The sequence below is a fragment of the Hordeum vulgare genome, chromosome 5H, assembly GCF_904849725.1.
Source record: "Hordeum vulgare subsp. vulgare chromosome 5H, MorexV3_pseudomolecules_assembly, whole genome shotgun sequence".
NCBI classification, from domain to species: domain Eukaryota; kingdom Viridiplantae; phylum Streptophyta; class Magnoliopsida; order Poales; family Poaceae; genus Hordeum; species Hordeum vulgare.
The window spans coordinates 569,964,140-569,980,571 of record NC_058522.1 but is presented as its reverse complement, the minus strand read 5'-3'; the positions used below and the strand labels follow the sequence as shown (position 1 = coordinate 569,980,571).

At 43.4% G+C, this 16,432-nt stretch overlaps 1 pseudogene; it reads left to right on the top strand.

The window, feature by feature from the left end:
* The first annotated feature begins 502 nt into the window (after positions 1-502).
* LOC123397358 lies at positions 503-12,849 on the top strand (annotated as a pseudogene).
* Positions 12,850-16,432: the final 3,583 nt, after the last annotated feature.

Below are 16,432 nucleotides of genomic sequence, written 5' to 3'. Positions count from 1 at the left end.
ACGGTCCACCTGGTCCCGGTTTAACCCACCAACCGGGACTAAAGGGGGATATGAACGGTCACTGCCTATTGGTTCTGGTTCGTGTCTGGAACCGGGACCAAAGGGTTGACACGAACCAGGACCAATAGCCCACGATGCGCGCCTGGCGCCCTGGCCTCATGAACCGGGACCAATGACACCATAGGTCCTGGTTCGTTGGTGAACCGGGACTAATGGGATTTCTTCAAGTGGACCAAAGCCCAGTATCTCCCGCCTCAAAGTAACAACTGTCAACACCAACAAGACCTTGCTTGAGATAGATGCCATCGAAGACAAACGAACTCTCACAACGCCGGAAAGAAACTTTAGGTGCATTCTCAAAACTCACCTTCTCAGACTGATGCAATATCAGAAAGACTACTGGCACAAAACATGTACGATCAGATGGATCAAGTTTGCGGATGAGAATACCAAGTTCTTTCAAATGGTGGCGACTGAAACATATAGACGCAACTATGTGGCCATGCTCAAAACTGCGGAGGGCGTCCTGGTTGAGACACATGCAAACAAGGAGGCTCTCTTGTTCGACATCTACAGAACGAGGATGGGCACAGCAAGATCACCAGACATACGATTTGATTTAACGCATCTAATGCGACAAGGGGTCGATTTTGAAGCCCTTACCGTCCCTTTCGAAAAGAAGGAAATTGACGCAGTAGTAACAGAGATGCCAGCCGACAAATCACCAGGGCCGTTTAACGGGGCTTTTCTAAAAGCTTGCTGGCCCATCATCAAAAAGGAATTCTATTATCTCTGTGATGAGTTTCATCAAGGTAGTCTAAACTTAGAATCCTTCAATTATGGACACATCACGCTGATCCCGAAAACGGCTTCGCCTGAGACAGTAAACAACTATCGTCCAATTACGTTGCTTTACTGCTGCCTCAAGATGATCACCAAGATACTGGCGCAGCGGCTTCAGAAAATCATCCTACAGATTGTGCATCGAAACCAGTATGGGTTCCTCCGAGGTAGATCTATTCATGATTGCTTGGCATGGGCTTTCGAGTACATCCATCAATGCCAAAGCTCTCGAAAGGAGGTGGTTCTTCTTAAGCTGGATTTCGCTAAAGCATTCGATACTGTTGAACATTCAACCATGATCAAAATCATGCAACATATGGGGTTTAACTCGAGGTGGATTCAATGGATCAAATGCATCTTCTCATTAGGAAAATCATCGGTCCTGCTGAATGGAATCCCTGGTAAAAAAATTCCCTGCAGATGTGGAGTAAGACAGGGAGACCCTCTCTCCCCATTCATTTTTGTCCTAGCGGCTGACCTCCTTCAAACTGAGATTAACAAACAGCTGAATCTTGGCACGTTATCGCACCCCATCGATCCTAGAGGTGATGTTGAGTTTCCAGTAATCCAATACGCCGATGAAACCATCATCATCATGCCGACGTGCCCCGTCTAGGCTACGAGAATGAAACGAATACTGGATGACTATGCTATGACTATAGGCCTCAAGATTAACTATCAAAAATCAACCTTAGTCCCTATTAACGTGACGACTGGCATCTGCAACACCATCATGTCGATCTTTGGATGCGCACAAGCAGCCATGCCATTCACTTATCTAGGGCTCCTGCTTGGTATGTCAAACCCACTGTTTTGGACATGACGCTGCTAGTTTGTAAAGCAGAGAGGAAAATCATAGCTGCCATGTCGCTGATGTCGCATGCGGGCAGATTAGCTCTGATGAACTCGCTCATCACGTCGCTGCTTGTGTTTTCGATGGGGACTCTCAGAATCCCCCCGATAATTGTAGAGCAATTTGATAAGATCTGGAGGCGGTGCCTGTGGAGGAAGAAGACTGTGGATGGGTTTAAGAGCAATGCCCTAGTAGCTTGGGAATCAGTTTGCCGCACCAAAGAAAATGGGGGCCTGGGGGTCTTGAATCTCAAGCTGCAGAACGATGCCATGCTCCTGAAGATGCTACACAAATTCTACAACCGAAGAGAAATCCCATGGGTATCACTAATCGGGAACACACACTACGGTGATGCAATACCCCATGCACGAGATCAGTGTGGCTCTTTTTAGTGGTGGGAGCTGACTAAACTTATGCCGGTGTTCCGAGGAATAACGCGGGTCAAGATTAACAATGGGCTCTCATCGCTCTTTTGGAAGGATTACTGGAATAATTTCATCTATGCAGACAAGTTCCCCCGTGCTTTCTCTTTCGCTAGCTCTGAGGATGTTTCGGTTCGGACCTTCCTGGGAACAAGCTCGCTGCAGGAAGCTTTCTCGCTGCCACTGTCGGAACAAGCGCATGAGGAGCTTGATACGTCTCCAACGTATATGGTTTCATGCTATTATCTTGTCAAACTTTGGATGTTTTGCATGCCTTTTATATATTTTTTGGGACTAACTTATTAACTCAGTGCCAAGTGCCACTTCCTCTTTTTTCCATGTTTTTGACCCCTTTCAGAGGAGATTTTAAAACGGAGTCCAAACAGAATAAAATCCCCAAAAAGAATTTTTCCGTAACGGAAGAAGATCAGGAGACTTGAGAGCCAAGGCAGGGGAGCCCTAGGGGCCCCACAAGCCCCCACCCCGTGGCCAGGGGGGAGGCCGCGGCCCACAGGCTTGTGGGCCCCCTGGACGTCCTTTGCCCTAGGTTTTGCGCCTATATATCCCCAAAAATTCCACAAAAATTCAGGAGATCATCGAAAGTACTTTTCCGCCGCCGCAAGCTTCTGTCTCCACAAGATCCAATCTGGGGCACGTTCTAGTGCCCTGCCGGAGGGGGATTCAGACACGGAGGGCTTCTTCATCAACACCATGACCTCTTCGATGATGCGTGAGTAGTTCACCATAGACCTATGGGTCCATAGCTAGTAACTAGATGGCTTCTTCTCTCTCTTGGATCTTCAATACAAAGTTCTCCATGATCTTCATGGAGATCTATCCGATGTAATCTTCTTTTGCGGTGTGTTTGTTGAGATCCGATGAATTGTGGATTTATGATCAGATTATCTATGAATCTTATTTGAGTTTCTTCTGATCTCACTTATGCATGATTTCATATCCTTGTAATTCTCTTCGAGTTGTGGGTTTTGTTTGGCCAACTAGATCTATGATTCTTCCAATGGGAGAAGTGCTTGGTTTTGGGTTCATACCGTGCGGTGACCTCACCTAGTGATAGAAGGGGTAGCGAGGCACACATCGTGTTGTTTCCATCAAGGGTAAAAAGATGGGGTTTTCATCATTGGTTTGAGATTATCCCTCTACATCATGTCATCTTGCTTAAGGCGTTACTATGTTCGTCATGAACTCAATACACTAGATGCATGCTGGATAGCAATCGATGTGTGGAGTAATAGTAGTAGATGCAGAAAGTATCGGTATACTTGTCTCGGACGTGATGCCTATATGTATGATCATTGCCTTAGATATCGTCATGACTTTGCGCGGTTCTACCAATTGCTCGACAGTAATTTGTTCACCCACCATGATATTTGCTATTTTGAGAGAAGCCTCTAGAGAGCAGTATGGCCCCCGGGTCTACTCCACACCATATTTTCAGCCTTACACTTTTTACTTCGTTGCACTTTCCGCCTTCAGATCTCACTTTGCAAACAATCTTGAAGGGATTGACAACACCTTTGAAGCGTTGGGTGCAAGCTCGTTTGTGTTTGCGCATGTACTCTGGACTTGATGAGACCCTCCTTCTGGATCGATACCTTGGTTCTCAAACTGAGGGAAATACTTACTACTCATGTGCTGCATCACCCTTTCCTCTTCAAGGTAAAAACCAACGCAAACAAGAGAAGTAGCAAGAAGAATGCCTGGCGTTGCCGGGGAAGGACTTTTGTTGCCGTAGCAGAAGAATTTCTGGCGCAGTTGCCGGGGAGGAAAGATCAAGTCAAGAACTCATCCAAGTAGGTGTTGCAAACTCATCTCTTGCATTTACTTTGTTTGCCAATTTCCTCTCGTCTATCTCTCCCCCACTTCACCAATTTGCCTTTTTCGTTTGCCTTTTTCCGTTTCCCTTTTTGTTCGCCTTTTTCTCTCTTGCTCTTTATTCGCTTGTGTGCTTGCTTGCTTGCCGAAGTCACCATTAATGAAAACACCAAACTTTGTGACTTGTCGAATACTAATAATAATGAATTTATTAGTATTCCGATTGCTCCCGCCACTAGTGCGGAGTCATGAGAAATCAATGCCACTTTGCTGAATCTTGTTATGAAAGAGCAATTCTCCGGCCTCTCTAGTGAAGATGCCGCATCCCATCTCAATACCTTCATTGAACTTTGCAACATGCAAAAGAAGAGAGATGTGGATAATGACGTGATTAAATTAACGCTTTTTCCTTTCTCGTTGTGAGATCGCGCAAAAACTTGGTTTTCTTCTTTGCCCAAAAATAGTATCGATTCTTGGAATAAGTGCAAAGATGTTTATATATCCATGTATTTTCTGCCGACTAAGATTATCTCTCTCCGTAATGATATCATGAATTTCAAGCAACTTGATCATGAACATGTTGCACAATCTTGGGAGAGAATGAAATTAATGATTAGAAATTGTCCCGCTCATGGCTTGAGTCTTTGGATGATTATTCAAATCTTTTACGCTGGCTTGAATTTCGCTTCTAGAAATATCTTGGACTCCACCTCAGGTGGAACATTCATGGAAATCACGTTAGGAGAAGCCACAAAGCTCTTAGACAACATCATGACGAATTACTCTCAGTGGAACACTAAAAGGTCACCTACTAGTAAAAAGGTACACTCTATAGAAGAAATTAACTCGTTGAGTGCTAAGATGGACGAGTTAATGAATTTGGTTGCTAGTAGAAGTGCTCCTTTGGATCCTAATGATATGCCCTTGTCTTCTTTGATTGAGAGTAGCAACGCTAGCTTGGACGTTAATTTTGTTGGTAGGAATAACTTTGGCAACAACAATGCTTTCAGAGGAAACTATGTTGGCCTTTTCCTAGTAACTTCTCTAATAATTTTGGCAACTCCTACAACAATACCCATGGAAATTACAATAGATTACCCTCTGATCTAGAGAGTAATATCAAAGAGGTCATCAACTCTCAAAAGATTTTCAATGCGTCCATAGAGGAAAAGCTACTCAAAATTGACGATTTGGCTAAGAGCGTTGATAGAATGTCTAGTGATGTTGATGCTTTGAAAGTTAGATGTCCTCCTCCCAAAATCAACATGGATGAAACTTTGAAAGCTATGCGTGTTTCCATGATTGAGAGCCAAGAAAGAACCACCCAAATTCGTGCTAAACATGAATGGCTTAAAAAGGCGTGTTCTCGTGATGAGAATGACGAAGATCGTAAAGTGCTTGGTGTGACGCCCATTGAATCTTTGTTTTCTTGTGTCAAACCTAATGATTATGGGGCTGGATATGAATCCACTTTGGTTGAAAAGTGCCACAATGATTCGGAGTCAATCTATCTTGATGCTAAAAGCATTGAAAGTGGAGTAGAAGATGTTAAAACTTTGAGTAGTAATGAAATTACTACCGTGGATTTCAAGGAATTCAATTATGATAGTTGCTCCTGTTGGAAATATGCCTTAGAGGCAATAATAAAATGGTTATTATCATATTTCCTTGTTCATGATAATCGTCTATTGTTCATGCTATAATTGTATTAACAGGAAACAGTAATACATGTGTGAATAAATAGATCACAATGTGTCTCTAGCAAGCCTCTAGTTGGATATCTCGTTAGTTAATAGATGATCATGGTTTCCTGGTCATGGGCATTAGATGTCATTGACAACGGGATCACATCATTGGGAGAATGATGTGATGGACAAGACCCAATCCTAAGCGTAGCACTAGATCGTATTGTTGGTATGCTAAAGCTTTTGTAATGTCAAGTATCTTTTCCTTCGACCGTGAGATTGTGCAACTCCCGGATACCGTAGGAGTGCTTTGCGTGTATCAAACGTCACAACGTAACTGGGTCACTATAAAGGTGCACTACGTGTATCTCCGAAAGTGTCTGTTGGGTTGGTACGAATCGAGATCGGGATTTGTCACTCCGTGTGACGGAGAGGTATCTCTTGGCCCACTCGGTAGAACATCATCATGAGCTCAATGTGACTAAGGAGTTAGTCACACGATGACGTGCTACGGAATGAGTAAAGAGACTTACCGGTAATGAGATTGAACAAGGCATAGGTATACCGACGATCGAATCTCGGGCAAGTTCTATACCGACAGACAAAGGGAATTGTATACGGGATTGATTGAATCCTTGACATCGTGGTTCATCCGATGAGATCATCGTGGAGAAAGTGGGAGCCACCATGGTTATCCAGACCCCCCTGATGGTTATTGGCTGGAGAGGTGTCTCGGTCATGTCTGCCTGTCTCCCGAACCCGTAGGGTCTACACACTTAAGGTTCGATAATGCTAGGGTTATAGGGAATTGTTATACGAGGTTATCGAAAGTAGTTCGGAGTCCCATATGAGATCCCGGACGTCACGAGGAGCTCCGGAATGGTTCGGAGGTAAAGATTGATATATAGGACGGATGGTTTTGGACACCGGAAGTGTTTCGGGCGTCGCCGGTAACGTACCGGGACCACCGGAAGTGGCCCCGGGGGTCCACCGGAAGGGGGCCACCACCCCAGGAGGCTAGATGGGCGAAGTGCGGGAGGGAACCAGCCCCTAGGTGGGCTGGTGCGCCCCCCACACTCAGCCCATGGCGCAGGAAGAGGGGAGAGGGGGGAAACCCTAGCGCATGTGGGCCTAAGGCTCACCAGAAGGGTGCACCACCCCTCCTCCCCTCCTGGCCGCCGCACCTCCCCCCATCTAGGGCTGCCGCCCCTCCCAGGAGAGGGAAACCCTCAAGGGGGCGCAGCCCCTCCCGCCCCCTATATATAGTGGGCACTTTGGGTTGTTGGAGAGACCAATCTTCCTCTCCCTGGGCGCAGCCCTGCTCTTCTTTCTCCTCCTCTGTGCCGGTGCTTGGCGAAGCCCTGCCGGGAGACCTCGTCTCGCCATCGACACCACGCCGTTGTGCCGCCGGAGATCTTCCCCAACCTCTCCCTCCTCCTTGTTGGATCAAGGTGCGGGAGACATCACTGGGCTGCACGTGTGTTGAATGCGGAGGTGTCGTGGTTCGGCACTAGATCGGAATCACACCGCGATCTGAATCGTCGCGAGTACGTCTCCATCAATCGCGTTCTCGCAACGCTTCCGCTTAGCGATTTTCAAAGGTATGAAGATGCACTCACCCCTCTCTCGTTGCTGGTCTCTCCATAGGAAGATCTGAATATGCGTAGGAATTTTTTTGAATTTGTGCTACGTTACCCAACAGCTCCTTGATTGAATGCATTTCTTTGATGCAATCCATGTTAAACTCTCCACACGCTTATAGCCAAAACAAGGCCTTTATCGATCATATCGTCGAAGCTATGATAAAATCTCTTGAATAGAAACTTGAATTGGAAGTCTATATCCCTATAAAGCTTCATGATGAGTGGGAACCTACCATCAAAATCAAAATCAAAAACTATGAATGCAATGCTTTGTGTGATTTGGGTGCTAGTGTTTCTGCGATTCCAAAGTCTTTATGTTATGTTCTGGGTTTTAATGAGATTGAAGAGTGTTCTCTTAATTTGCATCTTGCTAATTCTACTGTCGAGAAACCCATGGGAAGGATCAATGATGTTCTTATTATTGCAAATAGGAACTATGTACCCGTGGATTTCATTGCACTTGACATTGACTGCAATCCTGCATGCCTTATTATTCTTGGTAGACCTTTCCTAAGGACTATGGGTGCTATCATCGATATGAAGGAAGGGAATATTAGATTTCAATTTCCTTTAAGGAAGGGCATGGAACACTTTCCTAGAAAGAAAATAAGATTGCCTTATGAATCCATGATGAGGTCCACTTATGGTTTGAGCACCAAAGACGACGATACGTGATTCTATTGCTTTTATGCCTAGCTAAGGGCGTTAAACAATAGCGCTTGTTGGGAGGCAACCCGATGAATTTATCTTTTATTTCTGTTTTTTTGCATCCACGCCATAATAATTATGTTGTGATTGTGTTTTCTGTGTTCCTTTTTGTGTTTGAGCCAAGCAAAACCTTTATGACTAGTCTTGGTAATGGTTGTTTGATCGTGCTGGAAAAAGACAAAAACGTTTAGCTCACGAGATGATTTTTCATTTTTATTCAGAAAGAGCTTTTGAGTTGATTCTTTTTGCTGCTGGTTGATATGCCTTTTTCCCAGGCAGTCGTAATTTATCAGATTTTTTGAGGTACCAAAAGTATACAAAGTATAAAGATTGCTACAGACTGGTCTGTTTTTGACAGATTCTGTTTTTGTTGAGTTGGTTGCCTGTTTTGATGAAACTATGGTTAGTATCGGGGGTACTAGCCATGGAAAAGTAAGAATACAGTAGCCCAACACCAATATAGATGGAATTCAAGTTGCTACAATATCAAAAGAAGTGGTAGTTTGTTTTCTTGTGCTAATGTTATCACGAGTTTCTGTTTAAGTTTTGTGTTTTGATGTTTTCAAGTTTTGGGTGATGTTCTCATGGACAAAGAGATAAGGAGTGGAAAGAGCTCAATCTTGGTGATGCCCAAGGCATCCCAAGACAAATTCAAGGACACCAAAAAGCCTAAGCTTGGGGATGCCCCGGGAAGGCATCCCCCCTTTCGTCTTCAATCCATCGGTAACATCACTTGGAGCTATATATTTTTATTCACCACATGATATGTGTTTTGCTTGGAGCATCTTGTATCGTAGGAGACTTTTCTTTTTGTTCTGTGACAATAATCCTTGTTGCACACCTTTTTGAGAGAGAGAGAGACATGCATTCATCGTGATTTTGCTAGAATGCTCATAGTGCTTCACTTATATCTTTTGAGCTAGATACTTTTGCTCTATGTGCTTCACTTATATCTTTTATAGCACGGCGGTGCGTGACTTGGTAGTTGGCTTATGCTATGAAAGTAGTCCCAAAGGTGATAGGTACCCAAAGAGGATGCAAAAACCTCCATCTTCAGGTGCATTGAGTAGAAAGAAAAGTCTTGATTCCTCTCAATTAGTTTTGAGACGTGGATTTGGTAATATTAAGAGCTATGTTAGTAGGGTGTTGTGAATCTAGAAATACTTGTGTTGAAGTTAGTGATTCCCATAGCATACACGTATGGTGAACTTCTATGTTAGGAAGTCGGAGCATAATTGATCTATTGATTGTCATCCTTTGTGTTGAGGTCGGGATCGCGTGATGGTTAATACCTACCAACCCTTCCCCTACGAGTATGCGTTTAGCACTTTGTTTCGATTACTAATAAAAACTTTCGCAACAAGTATGTGAGTTCTTCATGACTAATGTGAGTCCATGGTATAGATGCACTTTCACCTTCCACTATTTCTAGCCTCTCTAGTGCCACGCAACTCTCGCCGGTACACAAACCCACCATATGCATTCCTCAAAACAGCCACCATACCTACCTACTATGGCATTTTCATAGCCATTCTGAGATATATTGCCATGCAACTCCCACCGTTCCATCTCATGACTTGTGCCGTCACTCTCATATTGCCATTGCATGATCTTAAGATAGCTAGCAAGATGTTTTCAACATCATATGCCATGCTAGATCGTTGCACATCCCGGTACATTGCCGGAGGCATTTCCTATAGAGTCATCATCATTTTGAGCTTTGAAGCTGTGAGTAAGTAAAAGTGTGATGATCATCATTATTAGAGCATTGTCCCATGTGAGAAATAAAAAAAAAGAGAATAGGCCAAAGAGCCCAAAAATAAAAAAATAAAAAAATAAATAGGCCTAAGAGCCGAAATAAAAAAATAAAAAGAGAGAGAAAAAGAGAGAAGGGACAATGCTACTATCTTTTCCACACTTGTGCTTCATAATAGCACCATGTTCTTCATGATTGAGAGCTTCTTGATTTTTCACTACCATATGCTAGTGGGAATATTCATTATATAACTTGGTTTGTATATTCCAATGATGGGCTTCCTCAAAATTGCCCTAGGTCTTCGTGAGCAAGCAAGTTGGATGCACACCCACTAGTTTTCCTTTTGAGCTTTCACATACTTATAGCTCTAGTGCATCTCTTGTATGGCAATCCCTACTCATTCACATTGATATCTATCAATGGGCATCTCCATAGCCCTTTGATACGCCGAGTCAATGTGACCATCTCCTCCTTTTTGTCTCGCAACCACCACCACACTCTATTCCACCTACAGTGCTATATCCATGGCTCACGCTCATGTATTGCGTGATAGTTATAAAAAGTTTGAGAAAGTAAGAGTGTGAAAACAATTACTTGGCCAATATCGGGGTTGTGCATGATTTACATTAGTTGTGTGAGGATGATGGAGCATAGCCAGACTATATGATTTTGTAGGGATAACTTACCTTCGCCTTGTTATTTTGAAAGTTCATGATTACCTTGCTAGTTTGCTTGAAGTATTATTGTTTTCATGTCAATAGAAAACTATTGTTTTGAATCTTATGGATCTGAACATTCATGTCACGTGAAAGAACTTGCAAAGGAAAACTATGCTAGGTAGCATTCCACATCAAAAATTCATTCTTTATCACTTCCCTACTCGAGGACGAGCAGGAGTTAAGCTTGGGAATTCTTGATACGTTTCCAACGTATCTATAATTTTTGATGGTTTCATGCTATTATATTGTCAAACTTTGGATGTTTTGCATGCCTTTTATATGTTTTTTGGGACTAACTTATTAACTCAGTGCCAAGTGCCAGCTCCTGTTTTTTCCATGTTTTTGACTCCTTTCAGAGGAGATTTTGAAACACAGTCCAAACGGAATAAAATCCCCGAAAAGAATTTTTCCGTAACGGAAGAAGATCAGGAGACTTGAGAGCCAAGGCAGGGGAGCCCCAGGGGCCCCACAAGCCCCCACCCCGCGACCAGGGGGGAGGCCGCGGCCCACAGGCTTGTGGGCCCCCTCGACGTCCTTTGCCTTAGGTTTTGCGCCTATATATCCCCAAAAATTCCACAAAAAATCAGGAGATCATCGAAAGTACTTTTCCGCCACCGCAAGCTTATGTCTCCGCAAGATCCCATCTGGGACACGTTCTGGTGCCCTGACGGAGGGGGGATTCGGACATGGAGGGCTTCTTCAGCAACACCATGACCTCTCCGATGATGCGTGAGTAGTTCACCATAGACCTACGGGTCCATAGCTAGTAACTAGATGGCTTCTTCTCTCTCTTGAATCTTCAATACAAAGTTCTCCATGATCTTCATGGAGATCTATCCGATGTAATCTTCTTTTGCGGTGTGTTTGTCGAGATCCGACGAATTGTGGATTTATGATCAGATTATCTATGAATCTTATTTGAGTTTCTTCTGATCTCTCTTATGCATGATTTCATATCTTTGTAATTCTCTTCGAGTTGTGGGTTTTGTTTGGCCAACTAGATTTATGATTCTTCCAATGGGAGAAGTGCTTGGTTTTGGGTTCATACCGGGCGGTGACCTCACCCACTGACAGAATGGGTAGCGAGGCATGTATCGTGTTGTTGCCATCAAGGGTAAAAAGATGGCGTTTTCATCATTGGTTTGAGATTATCCCTGTACATCAAGTCATCTTGCTTAAGGCGTTACTCTGTTCATCATGAACTCAATACACTAGATGCATGCTGGATAGCGGTCGATGTGTGGAGTCATAGTAGTAGATGCATAAAGTATCGGTCTACTTGTCTCAGACGTGATGCCTATATGTATGATCATTGCCTTAGCTATCGTCATGACTTTGCGCGGTTCTATCAATTGCTCGATAGTAATTTGTTCACCCACCGTGATATTTGCTATTTTGAGAGAAGCCTCTAGTGAACACTATGGCCCCCGGGTCTACTCCACACCATATTTTCAGCCTTACACTTTTTACTTGGTTGCACTTTCCGCCTTCAGATCTCACTTTGGAAACATGCTTGAAGGGATTGACAACCCCTTTGAAGCGTTGGGTGCAAGCTCGTTTGTGTTTGCGCAGGTACTCTGGACTTGACGAGACCCTCCTTATGGATCGATACCTTGGTTCTCAAACTGAGGGAAATACTTACTGCTCTTGAGCTGCATCACCCTTTCCTCTTCAAGGGAAAAACCGACGCAAACAAGAGAAGTAGCAAGAAGAATTCCTGGCATTGTCGGGGAAGGACTTTTGTTGCCGTAGCAGAGCTCAAGGTGATGCAACAGGAAATTAGAGGTGTTCAACTAAACCCTAGAGGAGATGACTGGGTGTGTGCATGGGGAGCTGACAGTTTTACGACGGCGGCGTACCGCCGTTTCTACTTCGGAGGAGCCATGGTCCATGCGGCGTTTAACTGGCTGTGGAAAATGAAATGTGTACCAAAGATGAAGGTGTTCGGGTGGTTCTTGTTGATGGACAGACTTAATACGAGGAATATGCTCAAAAGAAGGCATTAAAATATCGGGCCTACTTTGGACTGCATGCTATGTGACCAATGCGTGGAGGAAACCCTTGAACACCTCTTCTTCGAATGTCACTTTAGCCAACGTTGTTGGGATATGCTGAACATCAAATGGGCGGATCGATGACATAGGCTGGAGATACTGCAACATCAGAGGACGGCGCACCCCCGAAGCATGTTCATGGAGGTTTTCCTAGTGGCGGCCTGGAGTCTATGGAAAGAACGAAATAACAAGTGCTTTGAACATGTAACCCCCTCTCTGGGAGCTTGGCGACGTAGATTCGTTATAGACTTCTCCAACCTTAGATATCGTGTGCCTGCTAGCAAGGTGCACATCATAGATAACATTGTTGCAACCCTAGCTGACGCCTCCTAATATGTAACTCTTACCTCCCCACCTCACCCCCTCCCCCACCCACACCACCCTCCCCCTCCTGTATATGTGTAATTGTTGGCTTAATATATAAATGCGGTAGGAGCATATCCTACTGTCTTACATTCAAAAAAGGGGCTCCCAGACCACCAGGGGCTGGTGCACCCCCTCTCAGCCCATGTGGCCATTCGGGGTGGGTGTACAACTTCCAGTGGACCTCTGGAACCCTTCCAACACTCCCGGTACATTGTCGGTACTGCCCAAAATATTTCCGATGACCAAAACGGAACTTACCATGCATAAAAGCTTCACCACCATACCATTTCGGAGCTCCTCCTCACATTCGGGGTCTCCTCCGAGACTCCGAACAACATTTGGTCACCAACGTACATATTGCAATACTACTCCAACATCACTGAACGTTAAGAGTGCGGACCCTACGGTTTCGAGAATCATGTAGCCATGATCGAGATACCTCTACGGCCAATTACCAATACCGGGACCTAGATGTCCATATTGGTTCCTACGTATTCCATGAAGATTTTTATTGGTCGAGCCACAATGCCAAGGATTCAGTTAAGCTCATATGCAGTTATGTTTGTCCATCGGCATGTTACTTGCCCGAGATTTGATTGTTGGTATCTCATACCTAGTTCAATATCGTTACCTGCAAGTATCATTACTCATTTCATAATATAAGATCCGTTGACAAATAATATTGCTTGCAAGCTTCTTTTGAGGTTGTATTACCGAGAGGCCCCGGAGATACCTCTCCGTCATACAGAGTGACAAATCCGTGTCTCGATTTACACTAACCCAACAAACACCCTCAAAGATACTTATAGAGTACATTTATGATCACCCAGTTATGAAGTGACATTTGATAGCACACAAGGCATTTCCTCGGTGTCATGGAGTTGCATTATCTCATGGTCTTAGGAAGACATACTCGACATGAAGAAAGTAGTAGCAAAAAACCTAGAGATATGATCAAATGCTATGCTTACGGTTGGGTCTGGTCCATCACATCATTCTCCTAATGATGCGGTCCTGTTATCAAATGACAACTCATGTCTCTGGTTAGCAAACCTTAACCATCTTTGGTCAATGAGCTAGTCTATTAGAGGCTCACTTGGGACATGGTGTTGTTTATGTATCCACACATGTGCCTAAGTTTCCGATCAATAAAATTCTAGAATGGATATTGAACGATTATTTGAAAAAGGAGATATAATAATAACTAATTTATTATTTTCCTTAGGCCATATTTCAACCAACCACAACCATATTTAAATATAGCATGGGCATCCCATGCTCCTGCTTCACACTAATGTCTACTACACAACTTTATTCTTGTAGATGTTGTTGGGCCTCAAAGTGCAGAGTTTTGTAGGGCAGTAACAAACTTCCCTCACGCATATGAATTTATCAAACCATGGGAGGTGTAGGATGAATATTGTCACTCTCAAGCAACCGTGCAATCAAATACAAGAAATCTCTTGTGTCCCCAACACACTCAATACAATGTCAGATTCTATAGGTGCACTAGTTTGGCAAACAGATGGTGATACAAGTGTAGTATGGATAGTAGATATAGGTTGTTGTAATCTGACAATATAAAAATAACAAGGTAGCTAATGGAAAATAAAGAGAAAAACCTTATGTAAATGCTTGCAAATAAGGCCTAGGGCTCATAATTTCACTAATGCAATCTCTCAACAATGCTAACATAGTAGAATCATATAATAATCCCTCATCATGCAACAAAGAATCACTCCAACGTTCAAAAGTATCGGGGAACCCAAGATGAAATTGGTGTAGGTAGTAGAACCAACTCAAAGTTATTCTTTCCGATCAATCGTCTGAGCTATTCGTATAAGTGTCACAAATAACCCTAGAGTTCATACTAGATTAACAACCATGATACATATCAATCAACCCTAATGACACCTCAAGTACCCATGGGTTAATTATACGACATGCATTGGACAATTTCAGATTCATCATATTTGATCCAACACAAAGAAGTTCAAAGAGTACCCCAAGATTTCTTTCAGAGAACGTAGTATGAAAACGTGCAATCAACCCCTATGCATAGTCCCCAAGGTCACCGGAATCCGCAAGTTGATGCCATGACATATGTCAAGTGAATCAATAGAATAACGATACGTCTTCATCGTATCTATAATTTTTGATTGCTTCATGTCAATATTCTATAACTTTCATATATTTTTCACAACATTTTATATTATTTTTGGGACTAACTTACTTATAAAGTGCCCAGTTCTAGTTCCTATTTTTTGTGTGTTCTTATTTTCACAGAAAATCCATAGCAAATGGACTCTAAATGTGATAAAATTTATGAAGATTTTTTAGGAATATATGTGAAATTTTCGGAGTCGGAATCAATGCAACACAATGCTCGAGGGAGGCACAAGACAACAGGGCGCGGCCTAGGGGGCCTGATGGCTTGTGCCCAGCCCTTAAGTCGGTTGGAGCTCTCCTTTGGCCACAAGAAAGATATTGTGACGATAAAAATCTCCTCAAAATTTCATCCCGTTCGGAGTTACGGATCTCCAGATAATTAAGAAATGGTGCAGGGCCAGAAAACAGAGTCGAAAACAGAAGAGAAACACGGAGAGAGATCCAATCCTGGAGGAGTTGTTTCCCTCCGGGTGCCATGATGGCCATGGACCAGAGGAGAAACCCTCCCCTCACCTAGGGAGGAGTCCAAGGAGAATAATAAGGAGGGGGGCTCTCTCGCCTTCTCTCTCGGTGGCGCCAGAGCGCCGCCGGGGAAACCATCCTGACAGCGATCTACACCAACAACTTTGCCACCGTCATCACCAACACCATCATCTTCCCTCATCTATCTACAATGGTCCACTCTCTCGCATCCTGTTGTACCCTCTACTTGAACATGGTGGTTAATGCTATATATTATTATCCTATGATGTGTGGCTATCCTATGATGTTTGAGTAGTTCCTTTTGTCCTATGGGTTGATTGATGATCTTGATTGATTTGAGTTGCAAGTTTTATATTGGTGATGTCCTAAGGTGCTTTCCGTGAGGCGCACACATGAAAGATTCATGCTGGAGGGTTGCAAAGTGTGCATGATTTGCTTATAGTGTGTGGCTAGAGTGACAGAAGGTTACACCCGAGTAAGGGAGTTGTTTGCGTATGGGAGTAAAGGGGACATGATTTTTAATGCTATGGTTCGGTTTTACCTTAATGATCTTTAGTAGTTGCGAAGGCTTGCTAGAGTTCCAATCATAAATGCATACGATCCAAGTCTGAAAGTATGTTAGCTCATGCCTCTTCCTCATATAAAACCACAATAATGATTACCGGTTTAGTTATCAATTGATTAGGACAATCTCGCAAATCCTATCACCACTTTTTGACACTCGCTATATTTACTTTACTATTCTATTATTAAAACAACACCTAACTTTTATTTCCACATTCTTCATTATGTTGCAAAACTATCTATTACACCTAATAAGTACTTCTAGTTTCCTTCCCACAAAATAGTTTCATACTTGTTCTAGGTAAAGTAAGCGTTAGCGTGCATGGAGTTGTAT